This window comes from Nymphalis io, chromosome 8 (assembly GCF_905147045.1).
Source record: "Nymphalis io chromosome 8, ilAglIoxx1.1, whole genome shotgun sequence".
Lineage (NCBI taxonomy): Eukaryota > Metazoa > Arthropoda > Insecta > Lepidoptera > Nymphalidae > Nymphalis > Nymphalis io.
The window spans coordinates 246,834-274,743 of NC_065895.1; the positions used below are offsets into that span (position 1 = coordinate 246,834).

The 27,910-nt window shown below is 34.5% G+C and overlaps 1 protein-coding gene across 1 annotated transcript in view; it reads left to right on the plus strand.

The window, feature by feature from the left end:
- LOC126770201 (somatostatin receptor type 2) overlaps window positions 1-27,910 on the plus strand; it is a 130,483-nt gene that overhangs the window by 63,017 nt on the left and 39,556 nt on the right. The window contains exon 3 of the mRNA XM_050489461.1: window positions 11,555-11,689. The gene's annotated coding sequence lies outside the window, so the exon portion shown is untranslated. The remainder of the gene's footprint in view (window positions 1-11,554; window positions 11,690-27,910) is intronic.

Below are 27,910 nucleotides of genomic sequence, written 5' to 3' on the forward strand. Positions count from 1 at the left end.
TCATATGTTTTATCGTCTAATGATTATACCGCTCAATTATTCAACCAAATCCGGTGCAGATGATAAAATGACATTGAAGATAAACCACCAAAGGTACGGACAAAACCTCAGTGGAGATACAGAAACAATTTTATTTGTGGTTTTATTTTATCTCGTGCTTAGTGATGGATTTGAATATCGTGACGAAAACTGCATAAGTCCAAATAAATTCTGACATATACATATATGCACTAGCCCTTTAATAAGCACTAATCATTCTCCTCAAGAGTGGGACATTTACAGACTGTACTTTATAATGTACATATTCAATAATACGAGTGAAACATTTCTCCAACAAAAGTAAACACGTCGCAAAGTAATCTCATTTATATAGACAGTCTATTGTTTGAGATAAATATTTACAAAGTTAATCAAGTCCATTTATTGAGCGATCTGTGTCTTCTTACTCATCTTTATTAACGTCGTACGATGTCGCCAGCCGTAAGACAGCGGGCTGACTCGGTCATAATACCAACGAGATATTTAAAGTCAATATTAAACCATTTTCATATGAAATAATTTCAGTCGATCGACTGCTTATTATTTCGATATTTGTAATGTCTGAAGCTACATTCAACCAAGTTGACACAATAATTTAGATTCAATAAAAGTTTGCAATGACAAACTTTGCAAATAGGCAATCGAATGTCAGAATTGTTTTCGTCATTTTTACGAGTATGCGCGCGTCTCAATTTTAGATTATTTTTTTGTTTTTAATGTATAAAATTTTACATCGATTAATTTTTAAGTTATAACTTATTTAATACATTACAGTTATATACGAAAATTTAAGCAACACTTTTGAATCTAAATCCTAAATACTAACCTTGAGTTTTAGTCAAATGCACGATAGATATGAAACCTATAAAATGTATATCTGCTCTTGAGCATCTCGGTGGATGAGGCTCCTACTCATACTCAACGAGAGCCGGCCTTTGTCTAATAGGTTGGTGTAAAGAAATAGCTTTGTTTTGCTTTAATTAAATTTAACTTGTACTTAACGTTGGAGCAGAAATGAAAATATAAATGTAAAATTAAATTCTATCAGTATAGCTAGTTAATGTGGATATATACTTGGTATAATCTAAAGTCGTAGAAATGCAGTAATAAAGCGGTATGGTTAAAACATGATACCCGTAGATCCTGTTTACAGTTATATCGTGCGACTCTTTTAGTTTTCGAAATAGATTAGTTTCTATTGTTTCGCCACACAGCGCAGTCTTCTGGCAAAGTTTCGACTTCATCCGGAAAAAGATATTAAATTGAATAGGTCTTCCGAAAAGATGTGCAACTTTACCAAATAACGACTTCCTTATTATTTCCTGATGTAACTAACATAACATACATAACAATATTTAAATTAAATAAGTGTCATTTTATATTTTGATATAGATATGTATTAGCGATTATGTCCTCTTTATTGTCACCTTGGCTGAAACTGTCAGTCCAGGCGACGAATCTTAAGAGTGATTATATAAATGCGCAGGATAACAATGCAAAAGTGCGCGCGCAAACACAGACGCACTCTCTAATCCCCTAACTCTCGTAATTCGATGGGACGGTAACTAGTCACGACCGCAATGAGTTCAGGCGCAAGCAGTCTATCAGTGATAAGATATAAACGTGGTTTCGTTCGATCGCTAGCCAAGTTTACGAGTGCGGTCAGACCCCAGCTTTTCGTGATGTTGGAGCATTACGCTTGTGATTTTATGTTATGTTGGATGCAACTAAGCTCAGGATTAAAATGGACGTTGGCTCTTAGCCAGAGGAGTTAAACCGATAAATGCCTTACTATTTGGCAATGTTCAAGTCCAAAGCCTATTAGAGACGACTTCAGAATGGGTTCTCTTGAGATTTGTGAACTTTTTTTAAGAAATATGTAATTTCAGTTTTCTTTATACAAAATGCTTTATACTTTCAATAGCAACAAGATCTTTATTATCTTGGTACAAATATTATTATTTTTTTTAATTTATATTGTGCTGGTAATATACAACTAATTCAGGATACACGTCCAGTCGGCAACTGGAACAGCTTACAAGCTCAATGTAGCGGTAAGAGTTGACTTTATTTAACTTCTTAATATTGCCCGTTCTTACATCAAATATTCAGATTTAGTGGTTCAGGATTAAACTAATAAAATTGTCACAATTATTCTAACATTTATGAAGTGATTTAGCGGTCTTTCAGTGTTCAAGATTTTTTTCAATAACACTTAATGGTGTAACTAAGAATCTGCTTTGGCTGATGATGAAATAGACCAAGGAGTAAAAAAATTGGGTGAATAAAATGGTGACAGGTCGCAGAAGTACTAGTAGATCACTAGAGGTATGTACCAGCGAGTTGTCTTTAAAATTGAAACAAAAAAACTGACATCAGACCGATTACGAACCGTAAGCACGGAGAGGAAGTATGAAAGTACCTCCAATACTAGAAAAGCTAAAAGAAAACTAATTGTCATGGCATTTGTATGTTGCAAAATAATAGTTAGAAAGAGAAAAAGCAAACTGAACTGAGCTGACTGAAATAGATATGATAAAAGTAATTAAATGATAAATAATGCTGGTGGTATATAAGGGTGTGTTGAGAAATCAAAAGTAATCCACTTCGGTTAAATTAAATTAATCACCAGATTTGTAATTAATTAACGAGCATTAAGCTTCGGCAGCGTCGAAAGTAAATACCGACATTTTATTGGGAGTTCTCGAGGGATCTATTCATGAATTACGTGTCCTTCATATGGTCTCGTGATTTCTTTTTACGCTAAATATAAACTTAAGCCTTTAAAATACTTGTATTTGAATAAATCGACTAACGAATTACGAACAAAAATCATATATATATATGTAATAGTTATATTATCAATAGTATACCATGTTTAACGTCACGTTAAAACTCATAATAATTAATGTCTCAATGTCTCTTTTCACGAGCTTGTCATGCAGAAGAAAGAACATCATTAATAGAACTGGATATATGTAATTAGCAAGGAAACAAAAAAAACATTCATGCCACAATAATTGAACTAATTTATGCTGAATCGAAAATTATTACAAATATATTATTTGTAATAATTTTCGATTCAGCATTTTTCTGAATCGAAAATTATTATAAATATATATTAATATGTAATATATAATATGTAAGACACTTTTCACAGCAAAATCTAAAAATTAAAATTATCTCCTTTATAAATATTAAATGTAAGTTTGCGTATTTTCTATTTCATTTTATGACGAAAGTTGCTGTCCCTTTGAAAAATCTATTATGTGGCTATTCTGTTTTATAGCGAGTTGCCCGAACTGCGAAATGAGATTCTCTTGATAAAACTTTATTAATCATAAAGTATACATCAAATAGTTTGAAAATATTATATATTCCAAAAACATCTTCAAATTACTTTTCTCCTAAGATTTTGTCAGATAAGGGTATTTTAAAGTGGATTTACAAAATTAAATTATTTTCGACAAAAATATCGTTTTGAAAGGATTTTGTTTGTATTGTGCTATCGAAAAGGAATATCATGGAATTTTTTTGTGACCTATAGAGGTTTTCTCACGATGTTTCATTTCACTGTCGAGTATTTGTAAATACCAAGCACGCTTCAAAGCTTGAAAGCTACGCTTTATAGATATTATACGGAATGTGGATCGATTGCTGTAAGATGCTTCTAGCACTTAAATTCTTTTGGGTTTTTAAAGTTCAATACACACTATGTTCTGTATATTTGGTAAAGATATCAAATGTTCTCGTCGGGTGTTAGAACTGTAAGTTAATAATTGTGATTGCCCCAATTTTTCATCTACATAATCTTATGGACAAAGGCTTCGCCCAAAGTGCGCTGATGCTACGCAGTTTTCCATCTTTTGTGTTTCGTCCAGACCCAAGGGATCACCTCTAGGGGTTACTAGTAACATTATCAGAGTCCATGGATAGAGGCAGCCGCTTGACATAAACATTTTAGAAGTATACTTATAGATATAGAAGTATACTATAGAGTGGTAAGAACACGTGAATCTTTTCCATTCAAAACCGGGCAAGCACCACTAAATTTTTATGTGCTTCATTTTTTGTTGTGCTATACGGTGAAGGAAAACATCGTAAGGAAACTTGTATGTGTCTAATTTCACTGGAATTCTGTCACATGTGTATTCCACCAACCCGCATTGGAGCAGCGTGGTGGAATAAGCTCGATATTTTCTCCTCAAAAAGAGAGAGGAAGCCTTAGCCCAGCAGTGGAAAATTCACTGGTTGTTACTGTATAATATAATAGTCAAGATTTTTTATTTGATGAGGAATTCTTAAACAATGTACTGTGTAATTAGAACTAAATCTCAACCTCACGTTTGAATTACTTCGTAAGACGTCAATATTTAAAATTGTTAGTTATTTTAAAACACTCTCATTAAATTACTGCTTTATTTGATTAAGCTGATAAAACACTAATAATAAACTGATCCAATTACGATGAAATGTTGTTTTTTCAAACCCATTTCAAAAGCTATTCGGAGTACATCGGTGCTGCAAGCATTACATGTGTTTATGTCTTGTTTCAATTACACCAACTTCCAATCATCGCATTAATACCGTCGTGTGTTAATTACACAGGTTTACTTATCTTTCAAATTTAAATAGAGCAAAATACAAATTTGTTTCTTTCGGCAGAATGAATATTTTCACAGTCGTTTTTAAAATGTATGTTTTTGGTCAAGTCTAAGTGTAAATAATTAAACTTAAATATTTTGAGTTTTTCGGTAAAAAAAATCTTAGTAGAAGCCCAAATTTTTGGAATAGCGACGTTTACACTCTCGAGACTTACACAAGAACGAAAAGCCGTTGGTCTTGCATCTGAAATCTTTCTTTTTCGGTCCCCTCGGATTTGCTATTCCATCGGATAATGAGGGTAGTAGTTGTGAATAGAGAGTACACTTGTGTTTGTGCCCACACTTTTTGCACGTTCCGCTCAATCGACTAGTTTTTCTTGAGAATGCCTGATGACGCTGTAATTGGAGAAGAACCAATAAATAAATCACAATGTTGTAAATTGACCATTCAGACCTGACCTTGATAGGTAAAACTTAATTATCGACGACCATTATTTACTTATTCCGACTTCTGAAGATTCAGTTTCGTAGTTAGCATACTTGTTTAACCTACTAAAAGCAACGACTGTAGTAACGATCTCTCCAGATTTATTGCTTTTTGCGTATTTTATATGCCTTAGTAACTTTTATTTCTGCACCAAACTAGCAGAAAATGTATAATGTTTTTGTATAACTTTTTAAAAAACTATATTACAATGTTTTTTCTATACAAAACAACGTTTTGTTGAATCCATACAATTCCAAGCAAATTCAATTGAAATTAAATGTTTTAAACTATATCGTATCGTCACTAGCATCAAGTCTGTGCAAAATTTCTGAAAAAATTGGAGTGAAATACAATTGTATTATTATTACATACGAGTACAAAATATATGAAAAATTTAGTAAAATTACTGTAAAATGAGCAGGACTGTTTGTAGTGAAAGTATAAAAAGTACCAACGATAAATCAGAAGTTATATTAATATATTGATATATATACAAGATTAAAATAAAAAAATACTATGACAAATTACATATTTAAATGTTAACATACTGCCACGAATAGTTCATATCCTTTTTACTATCCTTTTTTTGCGTTTTTGTGTATAACTTTTTATCATAATAAATAATAAAGTTTAAAAAATAAATCTTATATTTCTTCTTTAATTTATTTTTATACGTATTGCTTTACTTGAATACCTGTTTCTTGTTACACATATTTTGTCGCTATGTTTAAAAATGTTAAATTGGAGTTAGCAAAACTAAATTTGTATAAGTGCATGCTTTTTTATAATACAGGTCGAATCGGACGAGCATATTGGCCACCTGATGGTAAGTGGTCACCCACGCCCATAGACGTTGGCATTGAAAGAAATGTTAACCATTGCTTACATCTCCAATGCGCCACCAACCTTGGGAACTAAGATGTTATGTCCCTTGTGCCTGTAATTTTACTGGCTCACCCTTCAAACCGGAACACAATAATACAAAGTAATTCTTTGTGGTAGAATATCTGATAAGTGGATGGTACCTACACAGACGAGTTTGCACAAAGCACCGGTGAAAACATGAGGATATTAGACTTTGAAAAAGGTATACAAAATTATGTCGTACTTAAGTACTTAAAATACATAAAGAAAAATATTAAAGCGAGATTCAGAAATGGATAATTTAAGTAATGCAAAACATTGCTACCTCATATGATTGTAATTATGAATGTATCTTGATAGCGCGGCGTAATAAACTTGTAGCAAGTTTATAACATACTTTATGAGTAAGAAGATATCTTTAAACGTTTTCAACAAACATTCACATTAGCTGATATTATCAAAGAAAATGCTATTTCAATTTTTATTTCGAGAAGTTTATTTACCAAACCTGTAACAAAGTGAATATTTTCGCGTTTGCCGGAAAATTTCTGGGTATAAAAATAATGAAGGAGAAATAACAGTCTGTAAATGTCTCACTGCTAGGTTCAGGTTCCACCTCTTGAGAGGAAGGTTTGAATAATATTTTAATGACTTCGTTAATCTAGAAAATATCCTGTCGTATGTTATTGAAAACCCCTTTCATAAAGTGCCACAGGGCCACATCATGGTCCGATTTTCCTTTCATCTTAGCATTAACTTGAAAGACTTGGTAAAAACAGGAAGAGATTATTGTTAGATCCTAAGACTTTCCGGACGCCAGTTTATTGTTTAAAATCACATAAAAAAACGATTTAATTTTAACTTGAGTAATTCATATGTGTTCCCAAAACGTAAACCACACAAGTCTTGTAAATTTAGCCGCAGTACAAAAATGGGTCAAGCTGAAAGTTTTCTCTTAATGGCTTTACCGTAGGATATAAACGACATTTACACGAAATACGCCTAAAAATGTATACTCGACAATGTACTAAACATACGAAATTCAACATTCAATGTTGTTCTCAAAGAGAAATATGCTCTTTTTATTTTACGTTTGCGTCGATTTGTTTCACCTGTATATTTACGATGTGATCTGGTCGGTCGTAAAACACTAAAAATATTTGTGATAAAACTCACACCCCGCGTATTTATAGCTGCAGAGATAAGAGAAAAATAACGGCGGAAATTTTTGTTTTCGGTCGGTTATCAAAGTTGCCATTTTACAAAAAATGTACAAGTTTTTGTGTTTAAAAATGTATAGAAAACCACTGGATTTATGTTGTACAGATACAATTTTTTAATTAATCCGTGTGCCTGTTTTTTATTTTGTTATCTCTTATTTGACCTTTAGATAGCATTTACTAAAATCCATAGTTGTACAGTCGTGGTTCATCTTTCTGTACAAATATTTCAGTTTCCATCCATAGATTAGCTTGTCGAAAACTAAGGATATCGAGGTACAGATTTTCTTGGGCTTTTTTGTCGATAAATTCCCAGTAGCTTAGAGATTGTAGTATTATATTCCAGTACCTCGGACAACACGTAAAGTCGTTGGTCTGGCACGTAATTGGCTTGTCGTGTCCGTTTGCCGTCCCTTCGGACTATGACAATAAGGTATAGGTAGAACCTGTGTTTGTACACACACTGATATACTATAATTTATTAGATGTAGAAAGTTAGGCGAGATTATACCATGGCCGGGTAGTAAAATTAGGTCAGGAAAATTGTTTGTACTTACGTAGATTTTTTTTTATATTGAATAGGAAGGCGGACGAGCATATGGGCCACCTGATGATAAGTGGTAACCAACGCCCATAGACATTGGCATTGTAAGAAATGTTAACCATCGCTTAAATCATCAATGCGCCACCGGCCTTGGGAACTAAGATGTTATGTCCATATTGCCTTTAATTACACTGGCTCACTCACCCTTCAAACCGGAACACAACAATACCAAGTACTGCTGTTTTGCGGTAGAATATCTGATGAGTGGGTGATACCTACCCAGACGAGCTTGCACAAAGCTCTACCACCAGTTAGATGTTTTGAGTCGTGATTTGCCTATTTACCAATAGCATTTATGACACCGTGTTGTCAATATTGGTCTAATTTTTTGTGATGTGACATTTTTTTACAAGAATAATTAAGTTATGTAAATAAACTATATATTTGTTTGGCCGTGGTAGTCACTTACCACCAAGTGGCCCATTGGTCCATTCAACCTGTTATATTTATTAAAAAGAATGTTGTCACACACGTTAAAATTTGGTTCCAGCCGTCGTAAAGCGAAAAACGACGCAAATGATATAATGTCGTTTGCGTTTGAAACATATGGCCTTGGTTACTGATGCACAAATTTATCTTACTCAAATAACACTATCTTATTGCCGTTAATGATAAAGGGAGAGCTGGTTAATTTTTCGCCAAAAGAATCAGATTTACGATTCAACGGAGATATGCTATTATCATACTTGCCACTATTCCACGCGGTCATTATTTATACAGCTGCTATTTTTAATATAGATTTGTATACATTTATTTAAGTACTCAACGTAAATAACCATTCTTATGTAAATAAACTATTATAATTATATCCTTAGATTTTAGTAGATAATATTATTAGACAGCAGATGGCGTTTATAGCAGCATTACACGGATAAGCATTGTTTAAAAACAATCGATCAATTTGACGTTCGATTACGCGCAGGAGGGAGCTGATAAATTTGTTTATCTTAGAACTGTGTCTGAACATGACTGGTGGGAATTCTTTACCCAATAGTAACGAATTATTGTTTATATTATTGTTTCATACAAATACATACATTATCAGTTATATAAGCCATTTAGTAGAACAACGTTCGAAGTTATTCTAGATGTTGTTATTGTTTGTTGAAAGACAAACAATCTTGAGCCATTCTAATCAATTTATATGTCCATGATATCTATAATTGCCTGTCTCGTTGATCTAGTAGTTAGTTTATACCCTGAGGAGAGCTCCGTCGAGCCACGAGCGGAGCACAGCACGGAAGAGGTCGCGGAGGCATTATATCAACATGACACCGCAGCCTCTCCAATCCGTGCCGAGGACAGCCATCGCAGTGGTTTTAGTGGGTACGAGTCCCATATAATCCGGTTCTTCCCAAGGGAGCCGGGTACCTTTCTGAAGGTTTCCACTGAGCGAAAAAAAAATAGTTAGTTTATAAATATAAGTTTCGTTACAATTAAAGTCTATTCTGTTCTTATTGGATGATATAAATAAAACTAAACAAACGTCCTTAATTAAATTTTAAAATATTCAAACTATCCGAAACAACGGTCAAAACTTTATATGTAATAAAGAACAGCCGTTGTAATTACGCTATTTATTTTAATTAAAAGCGGATGGCGCCTCGGATACAAACTAAAACGCGTTAATTACTCTGAAACCGTGAAACACTAGTCAGGTAGTGTGTAACGTTACACGTAGACTTATTTATGACAGCAATCCTTGTTAGATTAATTAGCTTTTACTTGGTTAATATGCTCACGAGTCATATAAAATGAATCGCGTGTAACTCAATAGAGAAGACTTAAAGTGAAAGGCAATTCAAATGTAACATTTTACGTTAAGCGTTACATATGTATACGTTGTGATTAATTTTGACTTAGACATACTGTTGTTGTCGTTATACTTCATAAAATTTGTGAGGTTTTTTATGTAAATTCGGTGAAGTCGCCGGTGAAAGCTGATTCCACTGATTAGTTGTGCGTTGTTGGAAGAAAATGCCTTAAAATCGGACAGTTGTGGATTTCCGGTCGTCGACATATTAAATATATAAATAGGTACTAAATATTCACGTGTGTTCAACATCAGTAGAATATTTAAGGGCAGGTTATCTTAATTTATAATTCTGATGGCAAAAGTCCTACTTCTGACACGTACGGAACACGTGCAATATTTTTCTTCCGGGCATGAAAACTTGCCAAGTAAAGCATTCGATCATGAAGCTGTTACGAACTGTTGTTATATTGTGGTGATATAATGTTTACGGTGATGGTTTTTTGCCAAATGAAACATTAAATACCAACGAGTGATAATATTATTCGGATGTGGCCATTTACAGATATATATTTTATTTTTTATGTATGCTAATACACAATCAGATAACTGTTTTGCAGCCGTTATTGTTGTATTAAAATATCTGTAGTAGGCAAGCGGTCCATGGTATCAATCTCAAGGTCATACTCGCAATGTACAGAAAATATCGTTTTATTTATCACCAGTAACTTTAACCCGAGGCATATATTATATACATTCAGTAACAGACAATAATAATATTGTATTTTTTCCTAATGTAAATAAGAAAGACATTTTATAATATAACGAGTTATTCGTCTATAATTATGTAATTTGTTATTATCTTACTATAGGGGCCAATTAGAGGATTCTGAAACGGCTATGGTGGTTATTCTCCACTAAACAAGTAATTATATATCGATTACATAGATACATATTGATATCGATAGTGTACGTCAACGACTTTATTACAAAACATAGAATATGTCTACTAATTTACTAAGCTATAAACCATTAGGTTATTAAAACTATAAACCTTCCCTATATTCTTAATAATCGTAATAACCGCATTAAAATCCAATGAGTAATTGAGAATTTATTATGGTAACATGGAATTTGTTTTATACAATTTAAAGTAGATTATGAATTAAAGACACTGTTATTAGAACAAATTATGTTTTTTAAAATACCTAATGGTTTAGATAGAAAGACTTTCAACTTTGAATAATTGTAGGATGTCAAATACTAGTTAAATTGTGCAATGGCTTAAAAATAAGTAAGAGAAAATGTATATGCTAATTATAATAAAATAAGTTTTCGCATTTCAGGTTATACGTCACCTTCGAAAAGAAATAGTATCTTATAAATACTATTTTTTTTTGTACTTGTATCTCGACAGACGTGTTGTCCGTGCCTTTGGTGTGTCTTATATTTAGATTATATTAGTTTTATTTTAATGTGCTTGCACCTACATGTGTATTACCAGGTAGCAAAAAATCTACGTTTCACAATTCATTTACAATATAAATATTTTAGCATGCTAGGTTTACATCCAGAAGACTGCAACTTATTAACACTCTGTTTAGCGTAGATTTTATTTTGTATGCACTAGTTGTAAGTCAGTTTTGTAAACTTAAATAAAAAAAAAAAAAAAAAAAAAAAAATTTCGTGTCGTAGTCCAGATGTCTTCTTTATTAACTCCGAATGTGTGCCAGTTGATTTCCATAGATACTATTAATAGTAATAACATATCCCTTATTTGGAATAATTATCCTTCATGCGAATTCTTTCTTCAATCGGCTTCCTTCTCGAAGTTTCGAAGAAATTGTATAAATTAATTATTATTATTATATGTAATTCTCACTCACACACCCGAAAACATAAAATCTGAATTAACTTACAGAAATACATAAAGATATATTAATTTACATATTAATAACACACATAATTTTTTGTGTTTTTTAGCAGACGGATACCAGACGGCTGGAAGTCAGGGCAACAGGTTGAGAACCAGCAGTCAATCTTAGCCAAATCTAATAGCACAGCGTTCTGTGTCCTATCTGCAAGTGAACTGCCACGTAACCCGAGTCGCCTCAGATGGTAAGTAATCCTAACATCAAATTAATATTAATTAACTTAACAATACTAAATATTGCTGTTTGGCGGTATAATATGTGATGCAGATTCAATTCTGACAACTGACTGTAACAAAACAGTTCATTACGTAATTTGACAAGTAGGTCAGTTATTTAAATGACCTTTCAGAAGTGCAACAATAAAATGAACTCTTAAATGTTTACCTGAGACAGTAAAGTAAAAGGATATTACAAAGTTTGGGACAGTGCGAGCATCAAAGATTGACGTAGGTGTATTTAAAGCGGGTCGCGTAATAAAAATGCAGTAAAATAACGTCCCGCGTTTATAACGAAACGTAACATAGCCCTGTTTGCAATAAAATTGAAGAAAATGCACACAAATTTAAACGGTTTATGTGTAATGTGACAGTTATAGTACTTCTACTCGTATATTGTACAAGCGAATGGAATACAGAAACAATATTACAAGATACTGATAGGCAAAATTATAATATATACGGTATATATAGGATTTAAATTAATTGGTATATTTACAATGGAATCACAGTTTATTTAAAATAAACCACGTTCATCGGTTAAGATTCACGCGTTCTTACCACTGGGCCATCTCGACTTATTTATATTTATTTAGTTTGATTAACACAATTAATCAATAAAATAAAAGTCATATTACTCGATAAGAGCTTGTATGTGTAAAAAAGCGAAGATCATTCGCTGATTTTATTTAGTAATTTAAATATATTTGATTAACGGGCTTATGTTTTTTAATTTGTGGGAAAGTATAATTACTGAATTTATTGCGTGTTACACGGCGGTTTCTATATTCCGTACTGCTGGTAGATTTATATACAATTCAGTTGGCGTAGAGATATAGTGATACGAACATTGAAATTATATACTGTGGAACCAGCAGGTATGGACAGAATAATTCCAAGCCACCTGTGTCAGCCGACTGCAGAATATTCTAGATAGAGGATGCGATAGCCCTGTGGGAAATTACCCAACTGTGTGTAATATTCGTATAATAATTACAAAACATCTATTTCCATCGACAATAAAACAAATTATAATGTAAATAAGCCGAATAATTTTCCGTTATTAATATGCATGATCTAACATTAATATAACATAATAAATAAATTATTCATACACAATTTGAAATAGCAGAGAACAAATATTATGCTTGTAAATAGAATACGTAGATTACAGTAACAACAATGAGCTCATGTAAGTTAACATTGACATGTCGATACAACAATGCGAGATCAACATGGATACGACAAGAATGACAATACAACAAAAGATGTAAAAATATCTGAATGGGAATGTGTTATGTGATAAACCGGGACCTTCAAGTACGGCGCGGCATTGTAAGGTTGGCGTCATTATGCTCACTGAAGAAAATACTGCTGTAAATAATTTATGGTCCATTTTAATACAAGAGCCGAGATGGTACAGTGATTGAACGCGCGAAGATTCACAATGTTTCGTCCTATGTTAGCGAAAATTTATTTAAATAATCACATCTTATGTTTTGTAATGAAATTTTAACTTAAATGTGACTGTAGTGTACTGTATGCTTAAGTTAAATACATTTTTAATTTGATTATTTTTAAAAAGAACACGTGATCGAAAATTGCGGGTCCAAATAATACCATAATAACAGGTAAACTTTCATTATTTAGAATTTTCATTTGTATTTGTTATTAATCAAATTTGTATTTGTTGTAAATTAATCCTTATTCATATCGAGAACGAGTCATGTGAAAATCTGTTTATGTGCCGTGAAAATTTACTACACATCTATTTAATAATACCTTCTCATAGGATAGGAGCCCTCTTTTTTCGCTGGAAATACGCATTTACGCGTTTCCCCCACACAGGGTGGGGGCGTATGTGGGACTCGCCGGCCCTGAAGGCACCGGAATACACACTAAAAACCAGCGGTACCCACACCGTCTTTTAGGGGGACGACAAGGGATCGCTTGCGCATGCTACGGTGACGTCCCGAGGCATAAGAGCCCTTAGCCCAACAACAGGATATTTCAAACTGACTTATAAAACATGTGTAAAGTAGAAAACATTGCATTAAAATATGACGTGGTAAATATAATAATGATTAATATATTCATAATTTAGATATTTCCAATAACACATTTCATAATCCAATAATCAAATTTCCAAGACTGCTTCTCCATTAGTTTATTATGTGCTTTAAAATCTTGTATTTTATGCATTCAGCAGAAAAACTTAGTTATTTAATCGAAACTAAAGTCCCCCTTAGAAATTCACTCGAGAATAAACATGATCTACGAAGTAAAATTCATCTTTAGAGTAAAAATGGGATAGCTGGGCGAATACCGCTTCTTCTAAGGAGATTGAGACAATAATCTTGGAGCTTATTCTAAGACGCTGCTTTAATGCGTGTCAAACGGACACATTTGGTAGAAGTGTAACCGACACCTGCAAACTTGAAAAGTCAGAAGTCCTTTTCCATGTTTAAGACCGTAATCATTTATTTTATTATTGTAGCCACTAGTCACATCGACATATTCATCGGTGCTAAAATGTTTTGGATAATTCAATGTTAGTGAGCTTATGAAAAAGGAACACATAATAGGATTTAAAAAATTTAAACATAAATTTTATAAGCCCAACATATTTATTTGCATTTTGATATCGAATTCTAAGCTGTTTGACGATTTGCCGTACAAAGCTGAAGTCTATAAAAATATGCTTACAAATGTTTACAGCCAGGCAAATATTTCATGAAAATATTCAATTTACTATTTTATTATTTAAATTATTGTCAGCTGCCGTTTTTATATTTGCAAGACATGCAAACATCTTTTCATATATATTGAATTTCATATTCATTCCATAATGTCCCAAGATTCAAAGACACTTTATTTAAATTGAAAGTTGCACCGCTCCGAAAAATACTCGGCGATTTTTTCTTTGGGCAAGTTTTATTCTGTGAAAGAAATCCTATTACGAAGATGTAGCGCAGCAGCTTGTTTAAAATTTAAAGGAACAGCATTCGTTCAAAGAAAATAAATATAAACATTTCAGTCTTAAGAGTACGTTAGAGATTGCAACCTTGCAGTTGCTCTTTGATTATTGGTCTTCAAAACTGTTTCAATTTACCTTCTATTTTAGTTTGAAGTTACTATTATAATAAAACCCGCAAATGTTTAACTAAAGCATATATATATATATATATTTATATTATACCACTCATCACGAGGTCTCCTAAACTATCCACCCTTTTTTTTTCTTTTTCTCGCTGTAAAAACACATTTATGTGTTTTCCCCACATGAGGTGGGGGGTATGTGGGACTCGCCGGCGCTGAAGGCGCCGGAATAACCACTAAAAAACCAGCGGTACCCACTCCGTCTTGTCGGGGGACGTCACGGGATCGCTTGCGCATACTACCGTGCCGTCCCGACGGTTGCCTATACTAGGGGGTACTCGGGTTGTTATATAATAAAATTAAATTAATTATGATTATAAATAACATAAAAATAAAGTTATCTTAGTATTTCATAAAACTGAGAACATACTCTTATATAAAAACAATAAAAACACACACATGTTAACTGATATAAGAATGATAATATGTGTATCGCTAACAAAAATAAGATATAATAATATATATAAACTTATGTATGAATTTATTAATAGCGTTTTGCTGAATACTATTATTAGATCATTAAATATTCATGATATGTTTACATATGTCCATTGTATCCGCGGCCAGAGGAGCTTGTGCCAGTGTAAACATTGAGACGAACTGCATATTGCTGACCACGGCACGCACATTCGATGACACTCGTAATTATATGTACAACTAGCTACGCACCCCGACTTCGCACTGGTAGCAGTATGGTAGGGTATATATAACGCGCTCCTATTGTAATATTATACAGATATCTATATTGGTTTACAAACCACCAATTGGCATGACTTTTTCCGAAATCTTCAACAATCATCGTCATATTTCAGCGAATTTACAAAAAATATAACTAAATTTTACACCTAAACCTTCCTCTTGAATCATTTCGTCTATTAGTGAAAATTGTATGAATGTTCTTGCGGTAGTTTTTGAGTTTATGGTATTCAGACGCGGCAGCTTTTTGTTTTATAATATGTAGCGCTCATACATATCAGATTCGTACTGTAAAGCTTTTTCTGTTATGTACTAAGACAATTTACTAGCACGTGACCAATTTACAATTAGACACCTACACTTTTATAGAATAGGAATAGGAAGGTGGACGAGCATATGGGCCACCTGATGGTAAGTGGTCACCAAACGCCCTTAGACATTGGCATTGTAAGAAATGTCAACCATCGCTTATAGCCAATTCGCCACCAACCTTGGGAACTAAGATTTTATGTCCCTTGTGCCTGTAATTACACTGGCTCACTCACCCTTCAAACCGGAACACAACAATATCAAGTATTGCTGTTTTGCGGTAGAATATCTGATGAGTGGGTGGTACCTACCCAGACGAGCTTGCACAAAGCCCTACCACCAGTAAACACTATCATGAAAATAAATAAAAATATGTGTATGTATATCATATATAGCTTCCTACATGTATACTCTGATTTGAAGTATTTGTTCGAAGGGTTGAACTTAAATAAGTAAACTCAGCTCATTATTTTTTACAAACGTGCTCTATGTTTAAAGTTAAGAGATCATAGACTTTTTTTTTTACTTTTTATAGTTTTGACATATTCCTAACAGTTCGTAGGATACACATGAATCAAATTTTCATCCGACACAGTTTCACGCAGGTTTGTTCACGATATCGAACACGATAAGGAATATCCTTCCACGTCGATGAATAACAAACACAATTTAAGCACATGATCCGCCTTCTTTGGTAAGGATCCACGAGCTTTATCCACTTGGATAACTCGGCTCTTCTCAACTAAGTCTTTATAATATCCAGGAAGTTTTTATCGATTTTTTTAATACTGACTGACGTACGTGACGTGATTTCTAGGAATGTCAGTTTTAGTTGTGATGAGGTAACAAACAAACAGACAGCGTTACTAATAGATCTCCTGACCGATTATGGTTAAAGTTATAAGGTCAGTTATTCAAGAGAGTCAAGCCAACTGCCGGCGATATATTGTTGCGCAAAAGTATGCGCCCAAACACATATGTACTCTCTATTCCCAAGCTCTCGTAATCGGATATAAGCGCTGCCAACTGCTAAATGCTTTCGAACAGCTGCTTAGAAATTATTTACAAAAAACACAATAATTGTTTATCAGCCCTCCGTGTGGGTCGAACCCAGGGTTCTATAGCCTTAAAGTTAGCGACTACACCAACAAAACAGTAAATTATAGTTATAGGAAAATGCATAACGCTTACATACAGTTACAGTCGCAAGTAATCAAAACAAAAATTAAGATATATATCTACCAGTTACATTAAACAAGGGCACGGACGGCAGAAATAAACAGGTGCAACTTACACACGCGGCGGCACACCTTAATGCACCAGAAATGTTACACTCCAATTCTGAATTTAAAATTTTAAGTCTCATTTCGTTTAAACGTTTTCTCACCCCCCTACTGCGCTCGCCAACACGCCTGCCCAGCGCGGCGAGTATGGGCAAACCCTCCTTAATGGCAGATGCGCCCAAAAAAAGGCGCCCAGTTACCGGCAAGCCCGCTAGGCCCGACCAAGGTAGCGGTCGCGGTATCGGCAGGGCTGGGGGTGCTAAGAATCACCGGTTCACGGCAGGCTATCGTATTAAACGACTGCACATGGCAACGTACAATGGACGCTCGATGAGGCTGGACCATCACCTCGCCGAATTAGAAGTAGAGTTAAGTCATATAAACTGGCATATACTGGGGTTATCTGAAGTCCGAAGACAGGGGGAGGACACGATAACTCTAGAGTCCGGTAACTTACTCTACTTCCGCGAAGGTGATAACCTCTCCCAGGGTGGTGTCGGTTTTCTAGTCAAAAAGGATCTCATTAGCAGCATTGTGGAAATCAGTAGTGTGTCGAACCGGGTAGCGTACCTTGTCCTAAAACTTTCCGACAGGTACTCCCTGAAGGTCGTACAGGTATGTGAGCCAACTTCGACATACTCTGATAATGTGGTCGAAGCGATGTACGAGGACATCGCAAAGGCCCTCAACGACACCTCGAAGGCCCACTACAATGTTGTTATGGGAGACTTTAATGCTAAAGTGGGAGTACAAGATAGCGGTGAATCGAAAGTCAGACCTTACGGCTTGGGCTGCAGAAATCACAGGGGGCAAATGCTGGTAAACTTTCTCGAAGCGCAGGGGCTCTTTTTGATGAATTCTTTCTTTCAAAAGAAGCCTCAGAGGAGGTGGACCTGGCGAAGCCCCGATAACGTGACAAGAAACGAGATAGACTTTATCATTTCGAATAAAAGGCACATATTTAGAGATGTTACAGTGATCAACAGGCTTAATACCGGAAGTGATCACCGCTTGGTTCGAGGCACTCTAAATATCGACTTCAAAGCCGAAAGATCAAGAATGATGAGGTCTACTCTCCGACCTACCATGCTCCAAGCTGCTCAAGGCTCCGAAAAGTTCCAAATGGAACTTCAAAATCAATTCACCGCGTTGGAAACCGTAAGCAGCATTGATGAGAAAACTGACACGCTGGTCAAAATACTGCAAAACACATCCCGCAAGTTTTTTCCGCCCCAGAGAAGAGACAACGCACCAAAAGTCTCTGCTGAGACACTCGAGCTCATGAGAAAACGACAAGAACTACCATCGTTTTTGTCAGATAAGGCCTTAAACCGAACGATAAAAACGCTGACGCGACGCGATCTCCGACGCTCAATACCCGTGCCATCAAGGCTGCGATTGAGCAAAATCGGGGATCGAAAGTGTTCGCTCGCAAGTTTGGGAGGCCGCGTCTGACAAAACTTAAAACTGAAAATGGTGGGGTCGTTACCTCTAGACCTGAGATTGTCGGAGAAGTAGAGAGGTTTTATGGGCAGTTGTTCTCTTCAAGATCGGATAAGCCCGTGGGAATCAGTATTGATGACCAGCGCGCCCCTCTTATGCGCCATTTCTCCGAGGAGCTCCCGGTCGTTGACCAAGGCGAGATTAGGGCTGCTCTAGAACAACTTAAAAACAACAAAGCCCCGGGAGATGACAGAATCACAACAGAGTTGCTTAAGGCAGGCGGGACTCCGGTCTTGAAAGAGCTAGCAAGCCTCTTTAATTCCGTCATCCAACATGGCAAGACCCCGGAAACCCTCTTGAAAAACTACAGACCAATCTCCCTCCTGAGTCACGTGTATAAGCTGTTCTCAAGAGTCGTCACGAACCGTCTCGCCAGATGACTTGACGAGTTCCAGCCCCCAGAGCAAGCCGGCTTTCGATCAGGCTACAGCACCGTGGACCACATCCATACTGTTTGGCAGATTGTACAGAAGACAGAAGAGTACAATCAGCCGCTGTGTATGGCATTTGTGGACTACGAGAAAGCCTTCGACTCCATCGAAACCTGGGCAGTGCTTGACTCATTGCAGAGATGTCATATCGACTGGAGATATATCGAGGTACTGAGATGTCTGTACAACGCCGCTACAATGACTGTCCACATCCAGGACTGTAAGACGAAGGCGATCCAACTGCGCAGAGGGGTGAGACAGGGGGATGTAATATCCCCGAAACTGTTCACCAACGTGTTGGAAGACGTTTTCAAGACGCTGGATTGGACTGAGTATGGAGTCAATTTAAACGGCGAGTATATCTCACACCTTTGATTTGCCGACGATATCGTCATCATAGCAGAGTCACTGGAACAACTCACCGAAATGCTGCGTAGCCTAGGCGAGTCTTCCCGGTGTATCGGTCTCGGTATAAACTTGGACAAGACCAAGGTCATGTTCAATAGGCATGTCGTGCCGGGACCGATAAACGTCGATTGGAAACCTCTTGAAGTTGTTAGTGAATATACCTACCTAAGACAGATCATACAAGTCGGTAGGAACAACTTCGAGAAGGAAGCTGATCGAAGAATTCGCTTGGGATGGGCAGCATTTGGCAACCTTCGTCAAGTCCTCCAGTCGTCTATACCGCAATGTTTGAAGACGAAAGCCTTTAACCAATGCGTCTTACCTGCCATGACATACGGTGCCGTAACGTGGACACTAACTGCGGGACTAGTCCACAAATTCAAAGTCGCTCAGCGTGCTATGGAGCGAGCTATGCTCGGAGTATCTTTGAAGGATACGATCAGAAATGAGATTATCCGGAAAAGAACCGGAGTCACCGACATAGCTTGCAAAATTAGCAGGCTGAAGTGGCAGTGGGCTGGTCACGTATGTCGTAGGACCGATGGCCGTTGGAGCAGACGAGTCCTAGAGTGGAGACCGCGAATCGGCAAGCGCAGCGTAGGGAGCCCTCCAGACAGGTGGACCGACGACCTTAAGAAGGTGGCGGGCACCAACTGGATGCGGAAGGCGGAGGACAGGGAGCTTTGGCGCACCTTGGGAGAGGCCTATGTTCAGCAGTGGACAACGATTGGCTGTTGATTGATTTGATTGATTTCGTTTAAGAAGGTTACACTTCAAATAAACGTCTTCTAGAATCACCTTAATGTCGTATCGTTTATTCAAAAAACCAAACGCAAGAACATTCGTTTTAATTTAACGTGTCTACTACGTTATTATTAAAATTTTTCTTTGATGTTGACGCATTCATTTTACTTATTTTAACAATTTATTAAAAAAGTTTTATAATGTGTTCTGGTGTTTTTGTACCAAATCTCAGCTGTCGACAAACATAAATCTTGGAACGTAATGCACGTGAAATTTTTAATAGGTATTTTCTTTCTTCATGCCAAAATTTATTGCTTAGAATTATATTTATTTTGAGATATCGTTGTTGTGGTAAATATTATTGAGCTAGCGATGTTAAAGGCCTTATAATCTCGTTGTTTGTTTCTTTAAGCGACACGCCTCGCTTAAAATAAAATCGTCCGCTCGTCAGAGGAATGAGGTAAAAGTATGCGCGTCGAGAACTTGAGGCATTAGCGACTCAAGCCAACGGAGCGCTGGAACTAGATGACGACCGACGGCACTTAAATTCTTCAAGAATCACAAAAAGTTGATATAATTTTTAATTTAACTATGGTTACTATTAAGCTCCTATACAAAAATAACACAATTATATGCTCGAGAAGTGTTTCTCTCTCTCTCTCTGTGTTTATTGTACGTCTAGTTTAAATTGCTTACTATAAGTAAAATGTTAATTAAATTAATAACATCAACAGGATCATCCTCGCAATTTTGTCCGCGTCAGATTTATATATGTCCTTAACTATGTTCCAGCTAGCTAGTCTAAATCAAATTTCATCACTGTTTAATGGTTTAGTTGATGAGGTAACTAACAAGGTTCAGTTTAAATATATGTTGTTGATGAAATATATAAATACTAGTTTTCGCTCGCGACTTTTTCCGATACCCTATGTCCATATGTGTATCCTATATCGGAAAACATCGCGAGGAGACCTGCACTTGTCGAATAAAAATTTGTCACTTGTGTAGAATAAGCTCCAAATCATCTCCAGACTGTTGATAAGATAATGATGTTATATATGTGAATGTTGCCGGCACTCGCAATTAATAAATAGTTTTTATTATATTGACATAAGTGAAGAATGTGTCAGTTTTTGTAATAATATGATATTGGCGAATGTACATCTTTTCTCTGAATATAACAGGAGACTTTAGCTCGGCTGTGGGACATTTAAAATCCATCTTTTTTTATGAAGTATGTAATACAGAAATAATATAAGTACGCTAATAAACCTCTATGATAAACGTTTATTACATTAAAAAAAAAAACACTTTTTATTATTAATTCACGTAGAGACAGGTAAAATGTAATGTAAATTACATAAATTGCTTTGTATTTGAGAGGGTGTTTAATAGTCTTTTTTAGCCAACACGAAAATATAAGTGTTACGACACATATTTTCATATATTTTAGAGTAAAAAAAGTAAAATACACACGAAAATATTTCTCTTTTACGCGACGCCTTGCAAAAATTCATAACATAAATAGCGACACATAAAAACTGCTTACACCCGGCACTTCTGCTTTTATTAACAGAGCTACATTCTCCATTATTCCTCACAGCTTTTCACCTTTGTATAACGAAGCGGGCGCCACCGACATCTTTAATTTTAGATTGTCCAAATATATGACCCTAGTTTTTAATATTTCCAGCGAATGTCTGTGTCTACCGGATTATAAAGCGCTTTTTATTTTTGATATATACGGACAATCTAAGTAATTTAAATCTTACTTCTAGCTGTGTTTGTATTCACATAGCTTTAGCGGCTTGAATCATGATGTTTGTTTTTTACTTCTACTCGTTTGACATTTGAGTTACTCGTATGTTTATTTGTATGATTTTATTCTTACGAATATATTATATAGATTTTTTTTTTATTACTACCAAAGTCCGATTAATTCTTTATAGCGTGTTTTTTTAAAGGCGTATTCGAATAGATTATTTATAACATTAGAAAATGTAAAAACGAGAGGTACGTAGTATAATTAAGAAGTGCATAGTCGAGAATCAGTACGGAATTGATTTACGTTTAATTACTATTACAAGATAACTAGTTCAGTCATATGACTTTTTGCTTAATTGCATAAGCAGATAAGGTGTATTGTTTACAGTAAAGCATTTTTTTTTTCATTTTTACAAGCTCACGCATATGCTTAATTATGGTAATTTAAAGTGTAAATTACTAATAAACTCAAAAGTAGTTTTATATAAGAATAGCTGTATTTTTGGAGTGTGTATTAGTTTTTCGAAAACAAATAATAACACTTTTTTTTTAATAATACGCAAAGTGAGATTTTAACAACAGTATGCAGAAACATTATTGGCTAGCTATCTTAAATAGGTACACGAATATATTATACAACATATTATGTATGATACATTGTGTTCGCCGGAGTTGGAAATCACCGGTCACGGTAAGTCACGTGTTCTAATGGGCTGGTTAATATTGATTTTTAAAAATGCTTTGAGAAAAATACTATCAAAGAAAATTAATATTGTTAAATTGAATTACATATAAAATAGCTACAATATAAATAGATAAATAAACAAGATTTAGGGCAAGATAAAAACGACTATTGCTTGTAAAATTTTATTATATTTTTTAATTTAATAATATAGACCGAACAGTTTATAAGCAATAAGTATCGGACCTTTAAACAAGAGACGATAAATTTCGTTAGCTCCAGTTGATAAGGCACGGTACTACTTTCAAAGTAGATTAAATTTTCGTCGTCCACGTTCCCGTTCTGATCTTAATTGTCCTATAGGCAACAAATGATTATCGTGGATTTTATTTTAAAAAACGTTATTTAATATGTTTAGATAATCTCACGGACTATATTTGATTTAAAATAAAATGTTTCATTACTTCGAGATAAAACAATAATGGTGAAAGATTTATTGCGGTTTACATGAGGCTTACAAAATTTATTACAAGACTATCACATGACGATTAAAAAGTACCTTTATAAGCCTACCAATGATTTTTTTTTTTATTTGTAAATTGACAGATTTAATGATTTCAAAGTAAATCTTCATTTTAGTTTTAATGTAAATTCTAAATAGAAGGTCTGCCAAATAAATCAGTAGTTACTCTTTTCTACCTATTATATAATATGGATACGTTAATAAAATACAAATGGGAAAAGGAAAATCTAGGTATATAACAATATACCTAAAAATACACGAGAAAAGCAATATGTTTAAAATAAAGCGTACGCACATAATTTTCGTAAAATAAATATTGAAATCGCTAGCTAGTGTAATGTGCGTTGTTACGGTTTAACTTTAATATTTAAAGCACGATTTGTATTATATAAAATTTTAATATATAATTCCATAACAAATCAAAAGCATTTTAGCATAAAAAGAAAAAGAAATATTCTAGTTACGCGTAAAAGACATTATTTGTTTAACACCGTCCGAGGAGCGAGCTTTTCCAAGCACATGTTCCGTAGTAAACAAAAAAAAATATTTAAAATTCATCTTCGTTAGCGTAAACATCTTTGACGGAATTCGTGACTGTGCTATAAACAAGTAAACGAATTATTTATTAAGATAATAATAATTAAATAGTGTAATATGTATGTAAGTAAAAATAATTATTTAAGAAAAAAGAAATTAAAATGTAAGAACACAAAATTCTATGAAGAAATAAAAATATAATTAAAAAAATTATCCGCTCCGGGGCACCTGGTAGTTGTGAAACATCAAAGAAAACCAATAAATAAGTTTAAAATGAAATAAATAAAATCATAAAGATTCGTAAATATGATAAAAATCCTCGAGAGGCGCCAATTGACGTTCCACGTCAAAAATATAACGTTCGAATATGCATGTAATCACATAACTAACGTATCAATTATTTTATTTGTTTCGAAGCTAGTTAATTAACACTTAACAAATTTAAAATCCTGAATAATTAATTTCGAAAACATAATTGTACAGTTTTTTTTAACTAAATATTATTTATATGTCACGGTTTATAATGTTCTTTTATTTTATCCAACTTACTTAATAATGACAACAATACAAAACAGTATATTTTAACATAAGGTATCAGAAACAACTGTTTGCTACTTAATTAATTATATGGCTTTCGGTTTTTTATCGAATTAATCGTTCTTCTTTTCGTAGTTTTTACCTGAGATGGCAAATCTAGCTCGACCAGAACAAATATGGTCATTTAATAAATCGGAAACCTCAGTGCACGAGGCACTGAGGTTTCCGTACCACAACACAATACTGAAAGATTTACCAGGTTATTTTAAGATTTAGACTTTTCGTAGGTTTTCCTTTAATTTGTTCGTAAAAAAATATTTTCCTTATTTTTTTTAAACAACTAATTTTCGATTTTCGTACCCTAGAGGTTTTGATTCACTTTGCGATTTGAATGCGTAGACTTTTTTACAGCTTGTCACGTAGTGCACGTTTGTAAGGTGTGTGTGTCGTTCCACCAAGTTACTACATTAATCAACTCCTTATAAATATTATAAAATTTACAACATAAAAATCAGGGGGTGGGCCGTTGACAGTATCTGGTCAATTACACAGTCACATTAATAAAAGAAAATATTATAAGTGAGTTAGCTATAGGTGAGTTGGCATCGGTTAAAATTAAGTGATAGATGTAAGTAGATAAGCGGGATAGTGCAAACCCTGAACGCAGTGTCGCAATGAGTGAGCAAATAAATAAAAGCAGTATGAAGCAGCAAAAGCACAAGCACTGGTGGTAGGGCTTTGTGCAAGCCCGTCTGGGTAGGTACCACCCACTCATCAGATATTCTACCGCAAAACAGCAATACTTGATATTGTTGTGTTCCGGTTTGAAGGGTGAGTGAGCCAGTGTAATTACAGGCACAAGGGACATAAAATCTTAGTTCCCAAGGTTGGTGGCGCATTGGCTATAAGCGATGGTTGACATTTCTTACAATGCCAATGTCTAAGGGCGTTTGGTGACCACTTACCATCAGGTGGCCCATATGCTCGTCCACCTTCCTATTCTATAAAAAAAAAAAAAGCACCAGCAGCAACAACAGGCCATTGGACAAGCAGCCTCTGCTCCATAAAACAGCAGAGCCTCCAACAGCTCCAAATCAGCCACAATTCCTCGGTTGAGTCCACCGAACTTTACTTTGTAATGCAATATACAAAGTATATATAAAATTAAAGAAAAATAAACACTCCCTGTGAACAAAACAACTGATTACCTATCTTGCATAAACACTAAGAAGGTCCTAAGATTGCCCTCTAGGGCTCTGTGTCTACACAGGTACAAAGTATTAAATAAGTTATTAAAACCAAGTAATAACTTAGACGATTGAGGTTATTAAGGCTAACTTTTAAAGTATCAAAACATGGAAAATTATTGCGTAATTATATATAAAATTATATTAGAAAACAAGAACTATATTTAAATTAATGAAACAAGGCTTTTAAACAATTCGAATCACCTTAGGATTCGACCCAGGTCACCTAGTACAATGACAAAGTCTATGTTCAGTTTTTGAATAAAATATGAAGAAATTGATAAAAATAAATAATGACTCACGTGGTATATTGATTATATAATGTAATTTATACATCAACTCACCTCAGGAGTGTTTAAATATGTAGAAATAAGGCAATATATGACTTATTGCACGTGGCACGGTTTTGATACAAAGACTGGAATTAACGAAGATGATAATATGCCTCGACTACTACCTGCCTACGGTTTGGTAACCCGAACCCCTCAAATAAGTTTTGTAGTATCCCTCCATTAGTATAATTTTGTATATAATCTGAAACGTATATAAAAGCCAATATACGAAATGTATAAACAATATATTCAATACAAAAAGGAATATATTTAATCGTTTAAAAATGACATGCGTCGGTAAGCGACCGGCGCCTGCTCAAATCAAAAGGACGACCGAATGGCAAACAACGTAAAAAAATTAAAGGGCTACAAGGTAGGAGGTATTTATTGGGTTACAAGCTCTAAGGGAATGAATCTCAGTATTTGGTATTAATTTCAACTTTATACCTCTACATATTCATGAAAAAGGATCTTGACGGACAGACAGACGGACAACGAAGTGATCTTATAAGATTTCATTTTTTCCTTTAGTGTTACGGAACCCAAAAAATGAGAGAATACATTTGATAGAAATGAATTCCTGACAACGTTTTACCTATCGTAAATCGAACTATTATATAAAGAATTATACTATATCAATTTAATTCAAGTACATATGAGTTTTTTTTTCACGACTATTCTAAAGTCAATTTCTCGTGCAGAAACTCTAAATAAGAAAATCCAATTAAACACAGAAATTCTGCTTGAATCATTGTAACCATTCTACGCGGTCATAATTTGTACAATATTTTTCTTATTTTTATCTTAAATATAATATACGTATTAGATCCTCCATGTTTATTTCAATGTGCAGTATAAGATTTCGCTGGTGATTTATATAATAATGAGGGAATATAAAATAGAGTATGAGAAATTAATTTCATCTGATAAATATAAAGAGAAAAGGTTTAAAAGAAAACATATATTTTTAATATCGTCTAACAATATAAAGTAATTAAAACTAGTTGATGCTACTGTCGCTAATAGGGACATCGGTGTAACAAAAACTTTTCTCTAACGAAGACTCCGCTTGTCTATTAGAATTAGAAAAATCAGATTATTCTTTTATAAGAAACTAGTCGGCAACATATTGACAATAGTATAACGCTATTGTGTTGCACTTAGTGAGGCGTGCGTGGCCGGAAGAACAAAATGGCGGTTCGTTCTACTAATTGCTTCGTGGAAAGACTCGAAGATAGTATTTGTTATAGAGCAAAATGGACTTAAAATAAGTACATTTTAGTTTTGTTGTTGTTAAAATTTTAACGTTATGTATGACTTGGTTTATACCGCTTGTAAGTTTCTATAATTAAAACATAAATAGACCCTACATAAAAAAGTTAGTGGTTTTCAAGAAGATCAATTAAACCGTAGTTCATGTATCTTATTTTAATCTTACTCCTCGTAAAAACTAGTCGGCAGGGTATTCACACTGGCTGTCACACAAAGATGCAACGTAAATTAGAAAAAAAAGACAATACATTTATGTATTAAAAACCCATGTAAGTATTGTTCATCACACTGACTTCTTGCTACTGCGGTAAAAAAGGATATTAATTTTTTTTTATTTTTAATAATAGCAGTTTACAACATCGCTTTTGTTTGAGGCTTACAATAACAATGATGGAGGTGAAATTAGACGACTTTTAATACTTGTTTAGCTATTAATTATTTTATTTTTTTTCTTTTTTTTTTATAGAGTAGGAAGGCGGACGAGCATATGGGCCACCTGATGGTAAGTGGTCACCAAACGCCCTTAGACATTGGCATTGTAAGAAATGTTAACCATCGCTTACATCACCAATGCGCCACCAACCTTGGGAACTAAGATGTTATGTCCCTTGTGCCTGTAATTACACTGCCTCACTCACCCTTCAAACCGGAACACAACAATACCAAGTTCTGCTGTTTTGCGGCAGAATATCTGATGAGTGGGTGGTACCTATCCAGACGAGCTTGCACAAAGCTCTACCACCAGTAAATAAAACGATGGGGT